The following is a 16,691-nucleotide window of genomic DNA, read 5'->3' on the forward strand; positions in this document are numbered from 1 at the left end:
TACAATATTTACTAACACACATCAAATTATTAGAAAATACAAATAAAAGTACTAAACAAACATTTCCAGAACGATATCCAATGAGTTCATTCATCATCACCATCATCATCAGTACCAACTTTGGAACTTTCATCACCATCACCTTCCTACGATATGTTGTCATCGCTGCCATACATAACATTAGAAATGCTACATTTTCTGAAGCTCTTCCGTATGACGTCTCCAGGGATACGATTGCATGCCGTCAAAATCCACAAACACAGCAGGTGAACTTCCGGGCACTGAATGCGATCAGTTGGCATCAGTGTGTGATTATCAGCCGCCATACATTCTGTATAGAGCTGTTTCAAGGCTGCTTTAAATGGACGGTTCACGCAGACATCCAGCGGCTGTAGCATAGACGTCATCCCGCCCGGAATGACTGCTAGGTCGGTTTTCCCATCCTTGATATTTTACTTCACAGCATCTGTTGTGTGGCCGTGGTAACTGTCAAGAGCAAGCAAGCTCTTTTGTCACAATAATGCACCAGGACGACGTTGCGACACACACTTTACCCAGTCTTCCACAAGTGAACTCTCTGTCCAGCCGGAGTTCTGAGATCTGACCATAACACCGGCAGGTAGATTTTTAGGAAGAGTCTTTCACTTGCGAACAATATACGGTGGCAATTTGGTTCCGTCGGAGAGAATACACATTACCATACACCGTTGTCTTTCATTACCATCTGTCCTAATGGCAACATTTTTTGCACCCTTAATACTCACAGTCCTGTCCACAGGCATTTCAAAGTAGACAAAGTAGACTGCCATCTGATCTTCATTGCCAATTTGGGAAAGCAAATGTGCATTTTCCTTCCGCAACTGAGAATTATGTGACGCTGAAACGACACTAACTTCTCATCGTAGGCACCAGGAAGACGCTGTGAAATTGAGGTACGCCTTCATATGCTCAACACATTTCTTTTATAAAAATTACAAACCCATCCTCGGCTTGCCTTAAACCCTTCCATTGAAAGTTCCTTTGCAATCTCTAATGCCTTTAGCTGACACATTTCGGTTGACACACCATATCCCAATTCCCGCCTTTCTGTCACATACTTACAAAGATTTTTCTCAATCTCTGGAAACTGTACACTCAGTCCACGAAAAGCTCTACGATCACCACTACAGGTTAATAGCACATTTTTCTTCTTTCTCCAATCGCGAATACACGACTCGTCCATATCGTATTTCCTACCGGCAGCACGATCACGATTTCCAATAATTTCGGCTTCCCAAACTACTTTCAGTTTCTCACTCGCAATAAAAGATCGTAAACGCTTTGTGGAACTCATGTTGATACTCCGAGAACATGCGTGAGACTGACGCCAAGCACAGAAGTAGCATATACTAAGAGCGGAGAGAGCATTGTTGCCAAGCCGCACCGGCGGTGATGCCCGATTTACGCGCATTCGGAAAGATAAATTTCCCAAATTTTAAAATAAGACCCGCACCCAATTTTTGAAGCGATATTTTCTAAAAAACAGTGGGGCTGGTATTCGAGATTATACGGTATTTGTTATTACTAGGTCTATGAATATATCAGCAGAAATGGTGGAAGTATGGACGTGATGAATGGGTTTAAGGTGCAATATAGTCATGTCACAGGATTTAAAAATATTTTGTAGTCGTAGGGCGTTGTTCTGGATTAGAAAATTTCTGTTAGTCTCCAAAAAGTATCACGTGCTCGTATGATGGTAGCAGTTTCAGTAAGCTCTCTTCTAAGTCACGGAAGTCTCGCACTGCATCAGGAGGCCTATATACTACACCTACAAGTAATTTTACAGAATTGACAAACACCTCTACAAACATATATTCAGGGGCAGTTTTTACAGCAGGAGTAAACGTGTGAACGACTCTACTCTTGAGCACAGATTTACAATATACGACAACCCCACCACCTCATCTATTCGTCCAATCATGCCTGTGAATATCATAGCCCGAGATGTCAAAGATGCTTGAGGGAATCTAACTATGGAGCCAACTCTCGCTTACAGCAGCAATATGAATTGGACTGTCTTCAAATATCGTCTGCAGTTCGTCGAGGTGAGTGACGATGGATTGATGATGATGATGATGATGATGCTTGTTGTTTAAAGGAGCCTAACATCAAGGTCATCAGCCCCTAATGGTACGAAATGAAATGACAACAAAAAGGTCAAGAAATCCACTGATCAAAATAAATAAAAATGTCATGAAAAATGAATGCATGGACATGAAACAAAAAAAAACAAGAAACAAACAATAAACAGTGGATCCGATGCAAAAACGGTCATAAATAATAGTATCACTGACCAAGGGACCACTTATAAAGCACAGACCTGAATCGATTATGCTTGATGTCTAAAGGGGTCCAAAAACCAGGTCCAAGGACCCTCAGTATGGTCCATGTCGCGAGTGAAGTAGAACCAGGATATTTCTCAATCTGCGGTACTAATCAAAGGTAGCGTAAACTCACGGTGTTCCAAACATTAAGGTACAACTCACAAGTATTGTACGTCGTAAAGGTAACGCAGACCTATGGTGTTTCTCACACAATGGCGCCACTCATAGCCAACGCAAACCGATGAGGTTCCTCACCTAGGTGTACTACGCACGGGCGCCGGCATTCCCATGGCGTTCCTCACATAGTGGGTACTAATCACTGGCAACGCAGACCCACGGTGTTGCTCACATGGGTACGACTCACGGGTACTGGAAAACCACACTGAATCTTGCTTGAGTGCTAAGAATCACAAAATTATTCAGTACCTAACAGAGTGGTACTACTCGCAAGTAAAAGCGACCCATGGTGTTCCGTGCGTGATGGTACTAATCAAAAGTAGTTTCATCGTTCTAATTCAACCATCCCTTGGTCGCCCCTTTTAGTCGCCTCTTACGACAGGCAGGGGATACTGCGGGTGTGTTCTACATGTGCGTCCCCCACCCGCAGGGGTTAGTGTGTTTGGTCCGCAAGAGGTATTTTATTTCCCTCAAGTCCGCCGGCAAGCCGGTTAGGACCCCCCTATCTGCCACCTGGGACGCGCCACGTGGAAGTTTGACCTCTCCCCCTGCTACGCCTTCGTAGCAGGTTCGACAATGGATTGGCTGTTGACATGAGCACATAAAAGGGCACGATTGAATGACTAGTTCCTTCTCAAAAATGGTTTGGGTAGAATAGGACAGAAAAATTGCTGAGAAACAGTTGGAGGCAAACCGTGTCCTTCCAGGCGTATCTTCTGGTGAAAGTGCTGTGAAGGGAGAGTGAGAGGGGTCTGGCCTACAGAACAGTGCTGAGGGTTGCAGGAGGCAGCAGGGAGGGGGACTTTTAACACTACTTCTTAACTCAGGCACGCTAAAGGAATGTAAAACATGCAGCTTACTGTAATTTCCTCGTACGTACAGTGTCCAGCTGATTTACACAAACACACATTTGCAAATATATACTAAATTAAAATTAAACTACATAGAATGCACATTGTTCACATGTTGCGTCTTTACTGATTGTAATTCCACGAGTGTGGTCACATGAAACTTCTTCCCAGATACGTGAATAGCTATTCTTCCATCTTGACTGTATGTGTTGCGCAGTCCAAAAGTGTCGTGTGCCTTGTTAAAAATGTCCTTTCTCAACCTATTGAGGGATTCAGTTAAGAGTAGTTTGGAGCCTTTCAGCTGTCGCTTAGCGCGCCAAACTTCATCCCGCTGGTAGTAGCAGAAGAATTTTATAATGATAGGCCGATTACCCTCAGTCACTACGTCAGCAGTCGATCTACACTGCCGTCCCAGTCGATGACAGCAATTGATGGAGTCGAAGGACAGTTCAAGTTTTAGTTCATTCCCATAAATGTTCTTATTAGGCGCCTCGCTCACTCCATGCAGGAGACAATTACGCCTACTGTACTGCTCCGCTTCGTTGCTCCGAGTCCTAAATTTCTAGTCGTTTCTCGATATCGGCGATGTTGTCTTTCAAAACCGAGAGTTCAGCACAGATAGAATTTCGAAATGTTCAAAAGTCCGCTTGAAGCACAGTCAGAACATCGTTGGGGTTGGTAGCGCTGCTGGTGGAACAGATATGGCTTCCTCCAGGCACGGTTAGAATTGAGCCATTTGCTTTTCGAAGCCTGTAATTCTTCCCTCCACTCCTTTCAGGGTCAACCTTCAATTGTAGTATTCTAATGTGCTGTCCTCATAACACAGCCCAAGGTCGTTGCCCTTTAGATATTGCTGCGAGTGTAAGTCGTGACCACACTGCTCGTCTGTTATTACCGTTTATCATCCATAATTTTTGTTCGAGTTACCATGGAATTGTTTGCAGATGTATTTGCATCTGTTGGTTTGTGAATAATTAAGAGAATTAACACAAAAAGAACAAAAAGAGTGGCATAACAGGACTTGATTCAAGGTTTTGTCGTGTTGCTGGAAGTTGTGTTCAGCACCTCGCTGCAGATTAGTATTTATTTATGAACATGTATTTAACATACTTTGACTTCTACAATAAGGTCAAATCCGGTACTGAAATGTGAAAGGTTTTAAGTACCTTATAATAAATAATAGTATTGATTAGGTGGAAAGTTAAACCTTTATACATGTGATCATTGGAATTATCAATGCTGGACATGAGGCTAATAGATTATCAAGATGTTAGACACTCCTACAAAAACATTAAACATAATTTTGTAAGCGAGATGCATAGTTTGAGCCTCTAGGAACGTTCTTCCTTGATGTTTTACTATGTTATTGATCTTAAAACGTATTATTCCTATACTTATTTCATTAATTATAATTGTAAAAACTTGCTTCTTTATTTTCATCATAATTATTTTTACGTTCAAACCTAACCTTAAATTTAACAGCATAAATGTTTATCATTGTTTTAGCACGTTCCCCCTTTATGAAATTTTTTCGGTCCGCACAAAATGTAATAACCAAATTTGGCTGTATGTGACCATTTATAGAATACAAAAAGTATTCTGTCAGCAGTATATAAAGATAGCTGGATATAAGGATCATGTCCAGGTGGAAGAAGTGACTAATACCAATAAAAAAATAACCCATGGCACTACAGCCCTTGAAGGGCCTTGGCCAATCAAGCGACCGCAGCTCAGCCCGAAGGCCTGCAGATTACGAGGTGTCGTGTGGTCAGCACGACGAATCCTCTCGCCGTTATTCTCGGCTTTCTAGACCCGGGCCGCTATCCCACCGTCACATAGCTCCTCAATTCTAATCACGTAGGCTGAGTGGACCTCGAACCAGCCCTCAGGTCCAGGTAAAAACCCCTGACCTGGCCGGGAATCGAACCCAGGGCCTCCGGGTAAGAGGGAGGCAAGCTACCCCTACACCACGGGGGCGGCAACTAATACTAATGAAGTACTGAAATTTAATTATGACAATGAAGATGTTCATAATAAGATACAAAATTTGAAAACTAGGAAAGCTGCTGGAATTTATAAGATTTCTGGGGATATACTAAAGGCAATGGGTTGAGAAATAGTACCATTTACCGTAGCTGTCGCGTTTATGATTTGGCAAACCTGTGCTGTAAAATACTGACTTTTCCATAAAGAAAGCGTTTTTTAAGAAGTTGTTGGGCTACTTCATCAACTCGCTTATAATGTAATGCACTGTGCTGTGCGACATGTTCAGGTCTCTAGCGACCATCAGTGTACTGGTGCGCAGGTCTGTGTCAACCATGTCCAGTACAATGGGTCTACCCGAATTTTGCACAAGCCTGTCTCACTGGCTTTACATTCGACGCAAATCACTTGACTTCAGTCCGTTTTACTAAAGCCCGAAAAGTGTATGCACAAGGGCGCCTCCCTTCTCGTTCTGGATGCCTCTCAAAATCTAGCAGCCTCCCTTCCAACTCCAAATTGCAAAAACTACAAAATCTTGACATAAAATTGTACAACTGAACAGTGCATTATGTGTCTGGCTGCCACATGATAACACTGGTAACACCCATAATCAAACGTATGTCTGTTATATCTGACGGTGTCAGTACACGTTGGGCCCTGAAACGCCATATAAGGGAGACTACTTCATACAATACTGTGTTTACGTGGAGCGAGGCTTATCACAACTCACCTTTCTATCGTCCTTATTTTAACTTTTTCCTGCGAAGACTAACCCTCCCGTCACACTCAGTTGTGTCGACTGGTCCAGCTACACCAGGGTGAAGCTCGTTTCACTAGACATGACGGCAGCCATAGCAATTCTGGCACTTGTCATAATGATACATGTCTACATGTCATTCTTCCTGTAAAAAAAAAAAGAAAAATTGTAATTAGTCCACCTTGGCCAATACAATAAATGTTAAGTAAAAACACATTAAAGGTACATGTATTGGTTCTATTAGCCTTCTTCAGTCTTGAAGACAATACATTAAGTTTACCGAATACTCTAAAAACACACTGCGCAAGAAGTCCAAATGAAAGAATTAAACTTGAAAAGTTTTAACCACTCAACGTGAAGTCCCGTACACTACACGCAGACTCACCAACGCTCTGTCGCGGAGTGACATACATTGCATGCGCGTAGCAGCTTCTGATTTGTGCTTCTATCTAGCGAATATTCCATGAACTATTACAAATGAAGTAAGATCTATATACATACAGAAGCACTGATCTTTCATTTGATGCATATATCTATCAAGTTTTTATCGATCACATATGATATAACGCGTCTGAAAAACCAAGTCCTGTTGTTGACATGATGGCAGCTGGACGTTTTCTTGTGATCGTGAATTTAAAAATGAACTATGTTTTAACGAATGATGATACGGTAAGGTTAGTTTCGTTAATCAAGGACCAGTCAATATCGATCAAACAACCATATTAACCTATCATGGTTAAGTTTATCAACAATTAGTAGTCGTATTGATAAATACTACATAACTAAAGTTATAGAGTATTATATTTCCGATCATTTATGTCTTATACATTGTTACCATACCGGCTATGATCAGAGATATTCATGAATTTGGATTTTTGTTACCAAGTCCTTATCAGCGTAAGGTCACGAGAAATTCGGTTAAACAGGATTTAATGAAAATCGGTATGTAAAGTCGGAGAATAAGGAACTACAGTCTATGCTATACATAATTTTATAAGACGCCCTAGCATCACAGAGTCTAAAGAAAACAGTGTGAAGGCCTACAACATAGAAAGCTCACAAAATTGATCAACTGACCATTGCTGTGATGTGCTTTGTCTTCTGTTTCCACTCATCTCCGATAGATAGGATTACTGCTGCGTACTGAGATTGTTTTTAAATTTGCCTTACATCACACCGACACTGTTAGGTCTTATGGTGACTATGAGATAGGAAAGGGCTATGAGTGTATAGGAACGGCCTCGGCCTTAATTAAGGTATAGCCCCAGCATTCGCCTGGTGTGAAAATGGGAAACCACGGAATAACATCCTCGGGGCTGCCGACAGTGGGGTTCGAACCTACTATCTCCCGGATGCAAGCTCACAGCTGCGCGCCCCCAACCACACGGCCAACTCGCCCGGTCATATGAGTGTAACAGTCTGCCTAAATATTGGCAGGAAGTAGCCGGGGATTTAGGTAATTCTTCTTTAGCAAGCCATTCCCGTTTCATGAACACACTAATGCAATAAAATACAACAGGTTTTCAGCCATCGGCCAACACATGCATGATTATAACCATAATTTCACCAATATCGAACAGGACATGGACATCCTCGAATTAGCAAACAAGGGCCCTTTACTCAACATAATGGAAAATTACTACATACACCTAGACCAATACTTCAACGCCAGTCACAATCTCAATGAAATCTCAGAGAAACCCAACATACTCTTCGATCTATTCATTACTTTCCTCAGAAACAATAATGCAGCCAACCAAAACTCAATCCTAAGTCTAATCAAAGGTACTTTTCCGAGACAATTACCCTTTTTCCCGCACCCTTCAGCCCCGCCTTAAAAAGCTCCCCACCCCCACCTCACCCCAAGCCACCCCCACTCTTCCTAACCCCCTCCTAACCCGCACGCGCCTGCCCTCCTCTCTGCCCACACTTCTCTCCCCGCCACCAATCGCACACCATCAGCTATACTACACACACCGCAGCGCGAGGTAAGCGTCCTTTCACTTTATGTTAACCTTTTCCTATCTCCATTTTTTGTTTTTACCGACTTTCTCCATTTAAACAGGTCCAATTTGGTTTCCGCTAAGAACTGAGAATCAATATATCCACGCGCAGTTTCCACCTTCTTCTCAACCAAAAATTCAAAAACAACTTCATGTCCAACAATCAACAACGCAACTGACCAACACAGCTTTAACACACCAAATACCTAATTTCTCCGCTTAAGTGATCAGTGTCAAGCCAACTCGACATTAAAAGAGTATCACTCTTAACTCTCCAGACTTTGTACATACTTGTATATATGTTTATATGTGTTATTTTACATTGTTTCTTTAGTACGAGGACTACTGACATCCACGAGGTTATATTTTTACAACTCTAAGCACCCCACTAGTACTTTGTTCCAAACTTGTTTGTATATATATTATTATTTACTACTCACCTGTACCATACTAACATTTCTCATCTCATTACCAAACTTCACTTTATAAATTATAAAATCCATATGATTATTACAGTTAAAAATAACATGTTTTAGGATTCGACAAAATACTTATGTATGCTTTAATACGGCTGACGATGACCCCTAGGTGGGTCGAAACTAGTTCCATGTAATTTATAACATTGTAAATACATATTAGTACTGAATAGGTGGAAACCATACTGTGTTACTATTCATAGACTACTGGTACATAACACACTGGTTCATCACACCATTCGAGCTATTCAATCCCTGCTCTGAGGCACTGATTGGAAAGAGAAATGTGCATATTTAACAGAATATTGGCAGACGAGTGTTCACGGCTGTCTGCGGCCTGGTCATTCCAGCTCTGGAACTTTGGAGTGTTAGATCAGCACCATAGTACTGTTTGTTAAAAGTGAGAAAATGCGCAGCTCTTCATTTGATCGAGTATTTTAAATGATAACATTGCTTTTAACCCATTTATGCCCAAGAATTTATTTTTTTACAATTTTATGGTTTTGACTACTGGAATCAGTTTATTTATGTCCGAATATACCCCAAAAATTGTTTAAAAAATATTTGTTGTTGTTGTTGTTTAAAAATTATAGCATGGGTCATAAACGACCCACTGGGCATGGACCCCAGGGGCATACCTCCAACAGCGGCTTTGGCTATTTTCATGTTTGGGTTCATGACGGTATATGTTTAATGATAAAATAAGAACAACTAGTGTATTTTATGACTGATTATTAGTGAAAAATGAAAATGACATATCTACTACAGAGGCAAATATTATAAAGCCCATAGAAAATGCTAATAAGAGGTCACTCTTCACTAAATGCCATAAGAAGGAATCTCTCCTAAAAATGTAAAGAGTATCAAAATTTAACATTAACATTTAACATTAAGAATATAAAATAGACTATCAGTCGAGTTTCCTAGTCTGTCTTACACATTCCTTTGAATACTCAGTACTGAAATGGCACAACAGGCTTTAGCATCATTATTATAAAACATTTTGTCTTGCATTAAAAATAATTGAATCAGTCAAAATTACTAAAGCAATGGCGCTAAAAATACGTTTTCATTTTCACAGTGCACTTTACTTCTTGTGGAATTCTCCAAAACAATAATGGTGTAAGGCAACAGCACATCTTTGGCATGCTCGGAGAGTTTTACTTTTGCAGACGTGACAACGTCGCCGGGGCTGATTGTCCACCAGAAGATGACTACCGGCATGGCTTCAGTCACTGGTGGACTCGTGTTAACATTGCGAGGAGGGCTTCCATACTTCTCTAAGAAGCTGGTCACAACGAATCGTTGGAACGCCAGGGCGTCAAGCTTCATGCCGTGAGATTTCGACAAAATCCAAGCATTGCTCATCACAACGTCTAGAAGCCAGAGCAGAATTGGCATATACCATATTTTGCCTCTCATGCTGATGCGGAAAGTAGATACACTGTTGTCCATTTGATCTACTCCTCCCATGTTCTTGTTGTACTTAGAAACAAAATTTGGCTGTGGTATATCCACAGGTTTTTTCCTGTGCTGTTCACGACGTTTACTTTCCATGTCACAGCCACTATTTGGTCTTTTTTGTCAACTGCACTTTCAAAGTATCCCCTTTCTTTTTTATTCATCGTCTTCTTGTCTGGCAATGGGCAGCCTCCATCCGGTTAGCCCGAAACATGCCAGTGCATCGCATTCCTCGCTTTTTTAACTCCGACAACAACTTTGAGCAAGTAAAAAATGTATCGCCGTAAAAAGAGAAGCATACACTGGGGTAAAACTTAAATAAAACATCGCAGAATTTCAAAACAACGCTTTCCCATAAGCCAACATCTTTAGAGTGGTTTTCGTTAGCTTTTGCACCTTGATAAATAGTCTTGTGCTTCAGTCCCTAGTTGGGACCCACTCATTTTGTCTGGATTGCAGCAATCATCTTTGTCGCCCGAATAGGGTTATCATCCGGAGGAGTGATAAAAACATCCACTAATGTTCCAGGAACATCGCTGGCAGTCAATACCTCAAGCTCTGATAGAATTTCAGCAGTAGTTAAATTTTTTCGCCTGAAAAACAGGAAATAAATATTTAAAAACTGTAATTTGATAATTAGTTAATGAATGGATGACTTAAAAGTGCTCCGAATAGTTGATATTGTTTCAAAAACAGTAATTTAGAACATTTTCCACCAATCCCTTGTGTTGTAACCATCTCAATGCAAAAATACGTTAAAGTACTATTGTTCTATGGTTTGTGCCCAGCGGATCATTTGCGACCCACACTATGGTATTCGTGGTGTATTGTAAGAACGAATTGACATATTGAAATAGTAAAGGCATCTAAAGATGCGTCAGATATCCCCGAACATCAACACACTGAACACTACATTTTAAAACTTTTAACCACTTTACTTACCAATAACGGCGAGAGCGTGGTGCAGGTTCCACCATGACTCAACTAGCTGCAGTCTTACTACACACACTGAATGCGCTACCAACGCGAAACAACGTTCGGCAGAATTTTTTCTTTCGGGTGGGTCGCAAATGACCCGCTGGGCATAAATGGGTTAATCGCTACATCCCTACTGACGTTTTTGTAATGACCTATGTAGATTTTAGTTAGGAAAACCACAAAGTCAGTCTTCCTGAGAATCCCGTAACGAAGCACGAGTACATCAGCTTGATGATGATGCTTGTTGTTTAAAGGGGCCTAACATCGAGGTCATCAGCCCCAAATTGTACGAAATGAAATAACAAAAAATTCAAATTCATCCACTGACCAAAATACAATTTTAAAAAATCATGAAGAATGAATGGATGGACATGAACCCAACAAAAACAAAAAAACAAACAAAAAGCAGGGGATCAGACTCAAAAAGAAGGTAGGTAGAGTATTACTGACCAAGGGACCATTTATAAAGCACAATGATGCTTGATGTCTGAAGGGGTGCTAAAATCACGCCTAAGGCCCCACAGAATGGTAAATGTCGCGAGTAAAGTAGAACCAAGGTATTTCTCATGTTGGGGTACTAATCAAAAGTAGCGAAGACTCACAGTGTTCCACACAAGATGGTACTACTCACAAGTATTGCAATTCGTACAGGGAACGCAGACCTATGGTGTTTCTCACACAATGGCAGCACTCAGAGCCAACACAAACTGGTAAGGTTCCTCACCTAGGTGTACTAGTCACAGGCGCCGGTATTCCTGTGGTGTTCCTCACATAGTGGGTACCAATCACAGGCAACGCTGACCCACGGTGCCGCTCATATGGCGGTACAACTCACAGGCTACGCCCAGACCCGCGGTGTTGCTCACATGCGTACGATGCACGGGTACTGGAAACCACCAGGCCAGGCTTTTTACTGCAACTAATCACAAACCTATTTCGTACCAATTTAGTGATACTACTCGCAAGTACATGCAACCCCTGGTGTTCCCCGCATGATGGTACGAATCAAGAGTAGTTTCATGGTTCTAATTCAATCATCGCTTGGTCGCCCCTTGTAGTCACCTCTTACGACAGGCAGGGGATACCGCCGATGTATTCTACATGTGCGTCCCCCACCCGCAGGGGGTAGTGTGTGTGGTCCGCGAGAGGTATTTTATTTCCCTCAAGTCGGCCGGCAAGCCGGTTAGGACCCCTCTATCCGCCAGCTGGGACGTGCCACGTGGGAGTATCACCTCTCCCCCTGTTACACCTGCGTAGCAGGTTCGTGGGGTACAGCAGCTAGTAGATATATATATAAAAACAACCACTCTTGAAATCTCGGTGATAAGTATCAATATGTCCTATGTTATTATCAAAATAAACGTCCTGAAGTTGATGATGATGATTGTTGTTTAAAGGTGCCTAACATCGAGGTCATCGGCCCCTAATGGTACGAAATGAAATAACGTTTTAATTCATCCCCTGACCAAAATAAAATTAAAAATTACATAAAGAATGAATGGATGGACATGAACCCCCCCCCCACCCAAAAAAACAGTGGATCAGACTCAAAACAAGATTGTAAATAATAGTATTACTGACCAAGGGACCACTCATAAAGCACAATGATACTTGATGTCTAAAGGGGTGTAAAGTTATGTCTAAGGCCCCACAGAATGGTACATGTCACGAGTAAAGTAGAACCATGATATTTGTCATGTTGGGGTACTAATCAAAACTAGCGAAACTCACGGTGTTCCACACATGATGATACTACTCACAAGTATTGTACGCCGTACAGGTAACGTAGACCTATGGTGCTCTCACACAATGGCGCCACTCATAGCCAATGCAAACCGATGAGGTTCCGCACCTAGGTGTACTAACCACACATCCCGTGGTGTTCCTCACATAGTGGGTACTAATCACAGGCAACGCAGACCCACGGTGTCACTCATATAGTGGTACAACTCACAGGCAACGCACAGACCCGCGGTGTTGCTCACATGGGTACGACTCACGGGTACTCGAAATCCACAGTGACCCTCTCACAGCTGCTACTAAGCACAAACCTATTTTGGACCTAATGTAGTGGCACTACTCACAAGTAAAGGCAACCCATGGTTTTCCCCGCATGATGGTACTAATCAAAAGTAGTGTCATGGTTCTCATACAATCATCCCTTGGTCGCCCCTTTTAGTTGCCTCTCACGACAGGCAGGGGATACTGTGGGTGTATTTTTCATCTGCGTCCCCAACCCACAGAGGGCAAAGAGCGAGAGAAAAGAAGAAGAAAGAAGGGATCCATCGCTTCGAAAGATGAAGTAACTTACGAAGAAAAGCAAGGGTCATGAAGGGCGTGAAAATGAAAGACTCCCTAGGCCTCGAATGCTCTAATACCGTCGGGGTCGGAAAAGAACAAGAGTTGACCAAGGGAGGTCGGACAGGATAGACGAAAGTGAGGAGCCTGGCACAAGTAAGTTGAAGCAATGCCAAGGCTCAGCTAAGGGCCCCGTGGTCGCCAATCCACACTCGCAAGTTGAGAGCCCCTTGGGCCCCTTTTAGTCGCCTCTTACGACAGGCAGGGGATACTGCAGGTGTATTCTACATGTGCGTCCCCCATCCGCAGGGGGTAGTGTGTTTGGTCCGCGAGAGGTATTTTATTTCCCTCAAGTCCGCCGGCAAGCCGGTTAGGACCCTCCTATCCGCCACCTGGGAGTATCACCTCTCCCCCCTGCTACGCCAGCGTAGTAGGTTCGTGGCAAAAACAAGAATTCATGAGAGTATTTCTGATTGTAATTTAGGAAACACTCCCAGAATTGCTGTCAGCAGATCCCTTGTTCAACATGTTACTGGCATAATTGGAAAGCAAAGGGAAAGAAGAGACAGCGAGGATAAACGGTCTGTTCAAGCCAAATTTAAGGAATTTAAAATAAAAAAACTTTTGCACCAGTAACCTTGTCCCATCGAACTGAGTGTCTTCGTCCACCACATGTAAACATTTAGTTGCAATGAAGAAACAGCAGGGAAGGTGAGGAGGGGCACACAGGTGTACCGAAAGAGAGACACAGCACTACTGCTCAATATCGAGAAGTGGGGTTTTGCACTGTGGACAACCTAGCGATGTAGAGGCAAATTTGATAGTATACCAAAACGTGCCACTATTCATGGAATCCATGAACAGTCTTTTGCACCTTGCGCCACACTTGCACCCTACGAGAGCCAGGTCTAGGAGTTAGACAGTCTTTGTGCCAGCTATTCTCCGTGGCTTTAAGTTCTTTATGTTCTGCACAAGTCACTACCGTGTACTAAGTTTTGTTCGGCTAGATTTGTGCTTCTATAGTAGTGAAGGTCATGTAACGAGTTATCAATTGATGAAAATTGGTAATGCTTGTAGCTCAAAACTGAAAATGTATAAAACCCAACACTCGGCAACGACCTGTCTCCTACGCTTTTTTAAATGTCGCACCGACACAGATAGGTCTTATGGTGATGATGGGATAGAAGAAGCCTAGGAAGAGGAAGTAATAATAATAATGTTATTTGCTTTACGTCCCACTAACTACTGCGGAGACGCCGAGGTACCGGAATTTAGTCCCGCAGGAGTTCTTTTACGTGCCAGTAAATCTACCGACACAGGGCTGTCGTATTTGAGCACCTTCAAATACCACCGGACTGAGCCAGAATCGAACCTGCCATGTTGGGGTTAGAAGGCCAGCGCCTTAACCGCCTGAGCCACTCAGCCCGGCAGGAAGGAAGTGACCGTGGCCTTAATTAAGGTACAACCCCAGCATTTGCCTGGTGTGAAAATGGGAAACCAAGGAAAACCATCTTCAAGGCTGCCGACAGTGGGATTCGAACCCACTACCTCCTGGATGCAAGCCCACAGCTGCACGCCCCTAACCGCACTGCCAATTCGCCCTATCTACGAAATTTTACTGGGTTACTGTACACATAAGTATTAGTAAAATTTCACAATTCTGGTTGTTTAGAATGATTTCACAATGATTATCATGAGATTCTTCAATCATCAATCAATCACTATCGAACTTTGGTTAGGTTGAATGGAGAATCCTACCTTCCAATACTTGTTTGTTTTTTACTGCTAGTCAAAGAAATTGTGTATCATAATCCAGCTTAAAATCTAATTACATTACAGTATTTAAAAAAGTATGTTCCATTTGTAATGTGGAACATCTTCAGCTAAAAAGGATACAAAAACTGGCATAAACAAAATAGAAAACAATTACGATGATAAGATAAAATGTCCCTTCACGTTGGGTTAAAACCTCAACAAGTCATTGTTCAAGTTTGAGATTAAAAATCTGACGTAAGGAATCTTCTTTCTTTACAAGCTGGGGAAGTACGTACTTTTAATATCTTGAAAGATGGACTTTAAAGGTAAAATTTAAAATACGATGAACAGGAGACACTCCTATAGAATAACCGAAGTTGAGGTTAAGATTTTTCCTTATAAGGTTTTAAGATATTGATGTCTGCAACAAAAGAAATGAAAATTTGTTTTAAAAGAGGAAATAAAGAAAAAAATCCTTGTAAATATACAGTGGTGGAGTGTCTAAGGAACAATGAAAATGCCTGCCCCCAGCAGGTTCCGATATGTTTACCTCTTCCCTTATGTCGTCAGCTGACAGTGTGTGTGTGTATGGCTATGAGAGGAGCACGAGACAAAAGAGGGGAAACGGGGGGGCGAAAGTAGGGGAAATGTGATGGCAGGGAGACGTACAGGAGGTTTCTCCAGATGCTTTTTGATGGCCTTCCTATATAAATCTAGGTTGGAAGCCTCTTCCAACAGTAATTGGTTATTTTCATTAAAATTCTGACTAGGGTTTTGCTTTTGTTTCCTAAAATATTCATCAATTTATCCTTATTTAAAGTTCACAAAATGCTTAAGTCTCTTTCAATTGCAGCCAAACTATGATAATATTCGGTTATGTGTAAACTCATAGCCGAATATCCCTTGCATTTTTCGGCATTTACATGTTCCTGGTATCTCACTAGGAAAGTTTTAATTACGTTATCACCTTACAGTTAAGGGGCAAACAATGTATTATCAGCCCAGTCTTAAGTTTCCACGCCGAGGATCACAAGGTACCATTTCAAACGGCAAATATGTACATCAGATCACACCTCGCAAACGGCTCATTATTATTTATAACAACGGAATATTAGGTTTCCCAATGTTATTTTGTTAAGAATGAAGCCACATTTTCCAGCTTTAAAGCTTGAAAGGTTTTCAGTCCGCCGAAAACACTAGTTACAAAATATAACATAACAGTTTAATAGTGTGGAATTTCTAAAAGTATGATAATGTATTATAATTAGTGTTTTTGGCAGATTGTAAAAACTTTGAAAATTACATTCCCACTGTTATACAACTGGGTGTGCTAGATCCATGTGCATTCACTTCTTTGTTTCTCTCAGAGATGTAAGTAGTTGGCTCCTTGCAGTTTCCGCGATCCTCCTGTCTAAACATGTTTACCAACACGATATACTGGCAATGAAGTGTTCGCTTTTACTTTAGTGCCCTGTGGGCCTGTCAGACCCAACCATGCAGAAATGCTTGATTTGTCTTCATGTTATTCTGTCATTTTTTCAAACAGCATTAATAAAAACACTTTATGTTAGTTCCTAAAGCAAATCTGG

The 16,691-nt window shown here is 41.8% G+C and overlaps 1 long non-coding RNA gene across 1 annotated transcript in view; it reads right to left on the reverse strand.

Moving 5' to 3' along the window:
* LOC136871747 (uncharacterized) overlaps positions 1–16,691 on the reverse strand; it is a 28,950-nt gene that overhangs the window by 9,502 nt on the left and 2,757 nt on the right. Inside the window, exon 2 of the long non-coding RNA XR_010859808.2 lies at positions 6,105–6,276. This is a non-coding gene — a long non-coding RNA (uncharacterized lncRNA). The remainder of the gene's footprint in view (positions 1–6,104; positions 6,277–16,691) is intronic.

Source organism: Anabrus simplex, chromosome 4, assembly GCF_040414725.1.
Source record: "Anabrus simplex isolate iqAnaSimp1 chromosome 4, ASM4041472v1, whole genome shotgun sequence".
NCBI classification, from domain to species: domain Eukaryota; kingdom Metazoa; phylum Arthropoda; class Insecta; order Orthoptera; family Tettigoniidae; genus Anabrus; species Anabrus simplex.